The sequence below is a fragment of the Leptodactylus fuscus genome, chromosome 3, assembly GCF_031893055.1.
Source record: "Leptodactylus fuscus isolate aLepFus1 chromosome 3, aLepFus1.hap2, whole genome shotgun sequence".
Lineage (NCBI taxonomy): Eukaryota > Metazoa > Chordata > Amphibia > Anura > Leptodactylidae > Leptodactylus > Leptodactylus fuscus.
Window position 1 is genome coordinate 129,236,369 of NC_134267.1, and position 8,561 is coordinate 129,244,929.

The window sequence follows — 8,561 nt, forward strand, 5'->3', positions numbered from 1 at the left end:
TTCAAAACTTTTATCATTCCTGCAAATCTGGAAAATACTGGTGTTTATTGAAGAGATCCGGCTGATGTATGGATCCTCCACTAGAAAAAGTATGCAAATTAGTAATTCTACAGAAGGGAGAAAACTGTTCTAGTGCCAGCTATTGGTAGCCGCCCTGTAAGTCAATTTCCAACCTATCGTGTTCTTCCTCCGGGAGGAGTTCTAATTTACATATTAATTAGAGGAGTGCTAATTTATATATTAATTAGGAGGAGTGCTAATATACATATTTCATATTTAAAAATGCATCAATTTGTATCTAACTGAAGCCTTTATTCTTGAGGAGGAGTCATTTAGATTTTTGGTTACTGTGATAATCTAAAGATGAAGTATTATCATTGGTTTACTACATATTAAACACTACATCTGTCTACATTATACTGCACATGCAAAAAGTAGAATAAATATGTTTGGCCCCTACTTGTAAGGTTGCAGCTTGTATGAATGTTTCTTCCATTTCCACTGCTAAAACGTGAATGGAAACTAAAGCCACTTGCTTCCTGTTTACTCTCTTAATAATCAAGCATGAGAAATCCACATGTCCCTCTACCACCTGTTACAGAGACATTGTACCCATACAAACTTAAAAATATCATCCCTTCTTATACACAGCTCATCATATGACAAGTCACTTCACGCTTTATGGGAAATGAGGAAATTGAGCCAATGTAGGCTGAATCATCCTCTCTGGACATCAAGGGTTGCCTTTATACCTATCATATATAATCTCAAATATACAGGATATGTTCAAAAGATACAATTTCGTTGTTTGCAAAATTCAAACAAAGAATTTTCAAGTAGAAGTTGCAGTTTCCTGTGATCATTGGTCAAACCTTCAGAAAGGTAAAAAAAAGGGAGTAGTATTCTCTGTCCAGTTATCTATTTAACACTGTCTCATCCTATGGCTTAAGCAGCGCCTTAGCAGCCATAGCGGCTACCATGGGGCTCATGCCCTTAGGGGTCCATTGGCTGCTTTTTTTTGCTGGAGTAATCCCCTCAAATGATAGGTAACGGGCCCTCTCTGCTTCCACTTCTACTCTCCAGGGCACCCAATGTGTCCCATATTACATTGCTGGGGCCCCTGGAAGGAGGAATGGAAAACAGAGGCGGCTATGAGCGGGAGCAGGGATGAGTAATTAAGACCACGGGCACGCATCTAGAGTATTTCTTCTGTGAACCCCACCAAATACTGCTATTATTATATTCTGGGGTCTCTTCTCTGAGGTCTTATAATGATCGGAAGTAAACAAACATAAAAACCAGTGTTACTCACCTCCCCGGCATATGTCCATGCTGTCTTCAAATTAAAAATTTGGGTCTAAATTGTATATTGGGAAAAAAAAGTAATTTTTCATTTTCTTGTCCCCATGTTAATAAAATTTGTGAAACATCTGTGTGGTCAAAATGCATACTGTACCCCTTGATATGTTCTGTGAATGCTGTAGTTTCCAAAATGGTGTCACTTTTGTAGAGTTTCCACTGTATTGGTACTCTAGGGGCTCTGCAAATGGGACATGGTATCTAAAAACTATTTCAGCAAAATCTGCTTTTCAAACACCCAGTGTTGCTCCTTCATTTTGTTGCGCTGCCGTGTGCCTAGCATCATTTTATACTCACATGTGGGGTATTTCAGTGCTGACGAGAAATTGAATATCAAACTGTGAGATGCATTTTCTCCATTAATACCTAGTGATTGTGTTACTTTTAGGTTTAGGTTAATGTATTATTGAAAAAAAAAATGTCTAAAGTTCACCTCATATTGTTTTAATTCTTGTGAAATGTTTAAAGGGTTAACAAACTTCCAAAATGCTGTTTTGAATTATTTGAGAAGTGCAGTTTTAAAAATGGGGGGGGGGGGGGGATTTATGGGAGATTCTAATATACAGGCCTTGACAATCCGCTTCAGAACAGGTGGTCCCTAGAACATTAGTTTTTTTTCTTATGAAAAATCGTTGTTACACCTTTAAAGGGATTCTACCACTAAAACACTTTTTTTTTCTAGTTACCACGTCGGAATAGCCTTTAGAAAGGCTATTCGTCTCTTACCTGTGGAAGTGCTCTCCGCCGCGCCGTTCGTTCAAAATACCGGTTTGTACCGGTATGCTAATGAATTCTCTCGCAGCGATGGGGGCGTCCCCATTGCAGCTCGAAAACTCACCGCAGCGCCGCCTCTCCGGTCTTCGGTGTCCTCCCCTTGCCTATTCAGCGTCTGTCGGACGCCTGCGCAGTATGCTCTCTGTTCGGCGAAGATTGCCGAACGTACTGCGCATGCGCGAAAGTTCGGTGCCCGCACTATGGCTGGGATCGCAATTTCGCGCATGCGCAGTACGTTCGGCAATCTTCGTCGAACAGAGCGTACTGCGCAGGCGTCCGACAGTACGCTGAAGAAGCAAGGGGAGGACACCGAAGACCAGAGAGGCGGCGCTGCGGTCAGTTTTCGAGCTGCAATGGGGACGCCCCCATCGCTGCTCCTGCGATGGGGACGCCCCCATCGCTGCGAGAGAACTCATTAGCATACCGGTACAAACCGGTATTTTGAACGAATGGCGCGCAAATAGTAATATATATATATATATATATATATATATATATATATATTGTATTTTGAGAGATGGCAACAGGCATAGTGCTGGAGTCCCGATATATCAGCCCCTGGTTTCTGACTTATTTGTGGTCCAGGGTGTGTCTTGAGTAGGCCTCAGCCCAGGTGTGAGTCCCAAGCTCATCACTGGGCCATAAAAGGCTGAAGAGTCTTCAGGGAAGATCCTGGGAGCGAGAGGAAGTGCCTGACGTTAGGTTCACACCTGCGTTCTGGTCTCCGTTCTGTGCTTTCCGTTTTCTGCATGCAAGAAGATGGAAAACTGTTTTTTTTTTTAATCCGGACACAGAGTACTGCATGTCCGACTCTGTGTCCGGATTAAAAAACCCAGTTTCGCGGCGGAGAGCATAAAACGCTCACCGCTGCTCACGGCCGGACAGCTTTCTCACCCATTCAAATGAATGGGTGAGAAAGACTCCTGCAGGTTTCCGTCTCCTGCTCTTTTTTATGCAGGAAATGGAAACCTGCATAACGGAGACCAGGCGCAGATGTGAACGAGCCCTGAGTCTGTCCTGAGACACTGAGAGCCTGGTGAGACTGTTGTGCTATTTTTGTTTACTCATGTGGTTGGTAGTAAGCTACAAGTAAAGTTAGTACTTTATTGTTTAGTTAGTGCTTAGATGAGCAGGATTTTGTTTAAGATTCTTTTGTTTGGCGTTAAGGCTGTATTTTATTTTGCTTATTTTGTGCCTGAAGTAAATGTTTAATTATTTCACACTTTTTTTTCTAAATAAACCTGTTTGCTACAGATTTTGGTCCCTGTCACTGACTGGTTGGGTCCGCACCATTGCTACTACCGAGCTACCATCTGCACAACATATATACTGTATATATATAAACAAATAAGTATTGTGGTGTAACTGGCTTATTTTCCTTGTTTAATCGTGTAAAAATAGGTAGGAAATTCTATAATAATAATATTTTAATAATATTTTTTAGTTATTTATGCCAAACACAACTAAGTATCATGTTTCTACATCACTTATCACCTTTCACTACATCTCCTTTCTTGAATGTGTATATAGCATAGTATTCACGACAACAGGTACATTATTACATTATTAACAAAAGACATGAAGTCAGTCAGCTCTTTCTAGGTTTTGTACTTTACACTATCAAGTTAATATCTAATTTTTCAGCAGTTCCTGCATCTTCATTTAGAATGTGCTGACTAAGAAGCATTTCATAGGAACTTTATTCCACAAACTAAGCACATTATTATACTGTATACTGTACATAGTGATCTAAAACCAGACTGTACATGTTTTGTCTATTTGATTGAAATGCAGAGCAACTGAGATGTCTATTGAACTTGCATATTTGTAAAATAATGTATTGAGCAGATGAGGCCACTTGGTAAGGAAAGAAATAATCTTGCTCCCCCTAGTGTTTTACAGTATGTATTCATCATTGACATTTATTACAGTATTACAAGGTAACAATGGCATAAAACAGCAAGTAGGCTGTGTGTATATAAATATATATATATATATATATATATATATATATATATATATATATATATATTAGATTATATATATAATATATATTTTCAATAAAAGCCAAAAACAAAAATACAAGGGAACATTTTTAATTTGTCTCACCTTTAGACTAATGAACGTTGAGGAAAAGCCGTTTTTGTGGCAGATTTTGAACCTGAACCAGGAATGGATTGAGCAGAAGGCTGAAGTATAAAAACATCTATTACACTTCACATTCCTTTTGTAGCCACTTCTGGATTTGGCTTAAAAAAAAAAAAAAAAAAAAAAAAAAAGGTACATCAAGTTCTGCCGCTTTTTCACAATGTGGGTTCTTAGCCTTACAATCATCCAGTATATATGTTAGGGTGCATTCACACTTCGGATACGCTGACTGATTCTGAATGTTAAAACACGTTCAGAATCAGCGTGTATACAGCAGATCCCATTCATTTCAATGGGAGCTGGCTTACGAGCGCTCCCCATTGAAATGAATGGGCTGCTTTTTTCTCTACGAGCACTCCCATTGAAGTGAATGGGAAGTGTTAAGCGCTCACATGTACGGCTCGGAATGAGCCGAGCGCTTATGCCGTGTGAAGGGGTCCTATAGAGAAAAAAGCAGCCCATTCATTTCAATGGGGAGCGCTCGTATGCCGGCTCCCATTGAAATGAATGGGATCTGCTTTGTACGCGCTGATTCTGAATGTGTTTTAACGTTCAGAATCAGTCAGCGTATCCAAAGTGTGAATGCACCTTTAACATGTAACTTATTCTTTCCTACAGCACATTAAACACTAACTTATAGTAGCTACGGTATATATCTTACACTCATAAGATTTAAGATCTTCATTTAGCCCATACACATTATAGTCGATATATATTAAGACTGGCGTGTAGTATGCCAATCTTAATCATCAGCAGCACTGGAGTGGCCATAATTATTAAGAATGTCTCTTAATCTTCACATATCGACGTCAGTTGGGAGCTGACAGATTTCAGCTAATGTTCACACCAGATTCCTAGAGTAAGTTACATTATATTTTTGGGCACTGGTGACCCTCAACCCCACCCACATGGAGGCACAAATTGTAGTGTAAAAATATTGTGGGCCAAAAATTGCATCTTTTCACACCAGAAAACTGGTTACTAGGGCTAGGATCAGCTCTGCTTCCATTCAAGTGTGAGGTGAAGAACTGCAGTAACTAGCACCACTGCTATATAGCGACAGAGCAACAGCTATGCCCCTATTACTGAAATACAAGTAGAGCTGCTTTCAGCCACATCTAGTGCAGCAGCTTCTGACACTAGTATGTATTTGGATCGGCTGATCAGCTGGGTATTGGACCCCCACTGAGCAGATACTGATGACCTATCATGTAATAATACATTTTATTATTATAATATATATGTGTGTGTGTGTGTGTATATATATATATATATATATATATATATATATATATATATATATATATATATATATATAAATATATATATATATATATATATATATATATATATATATATATATACAGTGCCTACAAGTAGTATTCAACCCCCTGCAGATTTAGCAGGTTTACACATTCGGAATTAACTTGGCATTGTGACATTTGGACTGTAGATCAGCCTGGAAGTGTGAAATGCACTGCAGCAAAAAAGAATGTTATTTCTTTGTTTAATTTTTTTTTTAATTGTGAAAAGTTTATTCAGAGGGTCATTTATTATTCAACCCCTCAAACCACCAGAATTCTGTTTGGTTCCCCTAAAGTATTAAGAAGTAGTTCAGGCACAAAGAACAATGAGCTTCACATGTTTGGATTAATTATCTCTTTTTCCAGCCTTTTCTGACTATTTAAGACCCTCCCCAAACTTGGGAACATGGGAAAGACAAAGGAGCATTCCAAGGCCATCAGAGACAAGATCATGGAGGGTCACAAGGCAGGCAAGGGGTACAAAACCCTTTCCAAGGAGTTGGGCCTACCTGTCTCCACTGTTGGGAGCATCATCCGGAAGTGGAAGGCTTATGGAACTACTGTTAGCCTTCCACGGCCTGGACAGCCTTTGAAAGTTTCCTCCTGTGCCGAGGCCAGGCTTGTCCGAAGAGTCAAGGCTAACCCAAGGACAACAAGGAAGGAGCTCTGGGAAGATCTCATGGCAGTGGGGACATTGGTTTCAGTCAATACCATAAGTAACGTACTCCTCCGCAATGGTCTCCGTTCCAGACGAGCACGTAAGGTACCTTTACTTTCAAAGCGTCATGTCAAGGCTCGTCTACAGTTTGCTCATGATCACTTGGAGGACTCTGAGACAGACTGGTTCAAGGTTCTCTGGTCTGATGAGACCAAGATCGAGATCTTTGGTGCCAACCACACACGTGACGTTTGGAGACTGGATGGCACTGCATACGACCCCAAGAATACCATCCCTACAGTCAAGCATGGTGGTGGCAGCATCATGCTGTGGGGCTGCTTCTCAGCCAAGGGGCCTGGCCATCTGGTCCGCATCCATGGGAAGATGGATAGCACGGCCTACCTGGAGATTTTGGCCAAGAACCTCCGCTCCTCCATCAAGGATCTTAAGATGGGTTGTCATTTCATCTTCCAACAAGACAACGACCCAAAGCACACAGCCAAGAAAACCAAGGCCTGGTTCAAGAGGGAAAAAATCAAGGTGTTGCAGTGGCCTAGTCAGTCTTCTGACCTTAACCCAATTGAAAACTTGTGGAAAGAGCTCAAGATTAAAGTCCACATGAGACACCCAAAGAACGTAGATAACTTGGAGAAGATCTGCATGGAGGAGTGGGCCAAGATAACTCCAGAGACCTGTGCCGGCCTGATCAGGTCTTATAAAAGACGATTATTAGCTGTAATTGCAAACAAGGGTTATTCCACAAAATATTAAACCTAGGGGTTGAATAATAATTGACCCACACTTTTATGTTTAAAATTTATTAAAATTTAACTGAGCAACATAACTTTTTGGTTTGTAAGATTTATGCATCTGTTAATAAATCCTGCTCTTGTTTGAAGTTTGAAGGCTCTAACTTATTTGCATCTTATCAAGCCTGCTAAATCTGCAGGGGGTTGAATACTACTTGTAGGCACTATATATATATATATATATATATATATATATATATATATATATATATATATATATACAGTCCTATGAAAAAGTTTGGGCACCCCTATTAATCTTAATCATTTTTAGTTCTAAATATTTTGGTATTTGCAACAGCCATTTCAGTTTGATATATCTAATAACTGATGGACACAGTAATATTTCAGGATTGAAATGAGGTTTATTGTACTAACAGAAAATGCGCAATATGCATTAAACCAAAATTTGACCGGTGCAAAAGTATGGGCACCTCAACAGAAAAGTGACATTAATATTTAGTACATCCTCCTTTTGCAAAGATAACAGCCTCTAGTCGCTTCCTGTAGCTTTTAATCAGTTCCTGGATCCTGGATAAAGGTATTTTGGACAAACAATTCAAGTTCAGTTAAGTTTGATGGTCGCCGAGCATGGACAGCCCGCTTCAAATCATCCCACAGATGTTCAATGATATTCAGGTCTGGGGACTGGGATGGCCATTCCAGAACATTGTAATTGTTCCTCTGCATGAATGCCTGAGGATTTGGAGCGGTGTTTTGGATCATTGTCTTGCTGAAATATCCATCCCCGGCGTAACTTCAACTTCGTCACTGATTCTTGAACATTATTCTCAAGAATCTGCTGATACTGAGTGGAATCCATGCGACCCTCAACTTCAACAAGATTCCCGATGCCGGCATTGTCCACACAGCCCCAAAGCATGATGGAACCTCCACCAAATTTTACAGTGGGTAGCATGTGTTTTTCTTGGAATGCTGTTTCTTTTTGGACGCCATGCATAACGCCTTTTTTTATAACCAAACAACTCAATTTTTGTTTCCAAAATGAAGCTGCCTTGTCCAAATGTGCTTTTTCATACCTCAGGCAACTCTATTTGTGGCGTACGTGCAGAAACGGCTTCTTTCTCATCACTCTCCCATACAGCTTCTATTTGTGCAAAGTGCGCTGTATAGTTGACCGATGCACAGTGACACCATCTGCAGCAAGATGATGCTGCAGCTCTTTGGAGGTGGTCTGTGGATTGTCCTTGACTGTTCTCACCATTCTTCTTCTCTGCCTTTCTGATATTTTTCTTGGCCTGCCACTTCTGGGCTTAACAAGAACTGTCCCTGTGGTCTTCCATTTCCTTACTATGTTCCTCACAGTGGAAACTGACAGGTTAAATCTCTGAGACAACGTTTTGTATCCTTCCCCTGAACAACTATGTTGAACAATCTTTGTTTTCAGATCATTTGAGAGCGGGCTGTCCATGTTCGGCGACCATCTAACTTAACTGAACTTGAATTGTTTTGTAGAAAGAAATGGTCCAAAATACCTTCATCCAGGATCCA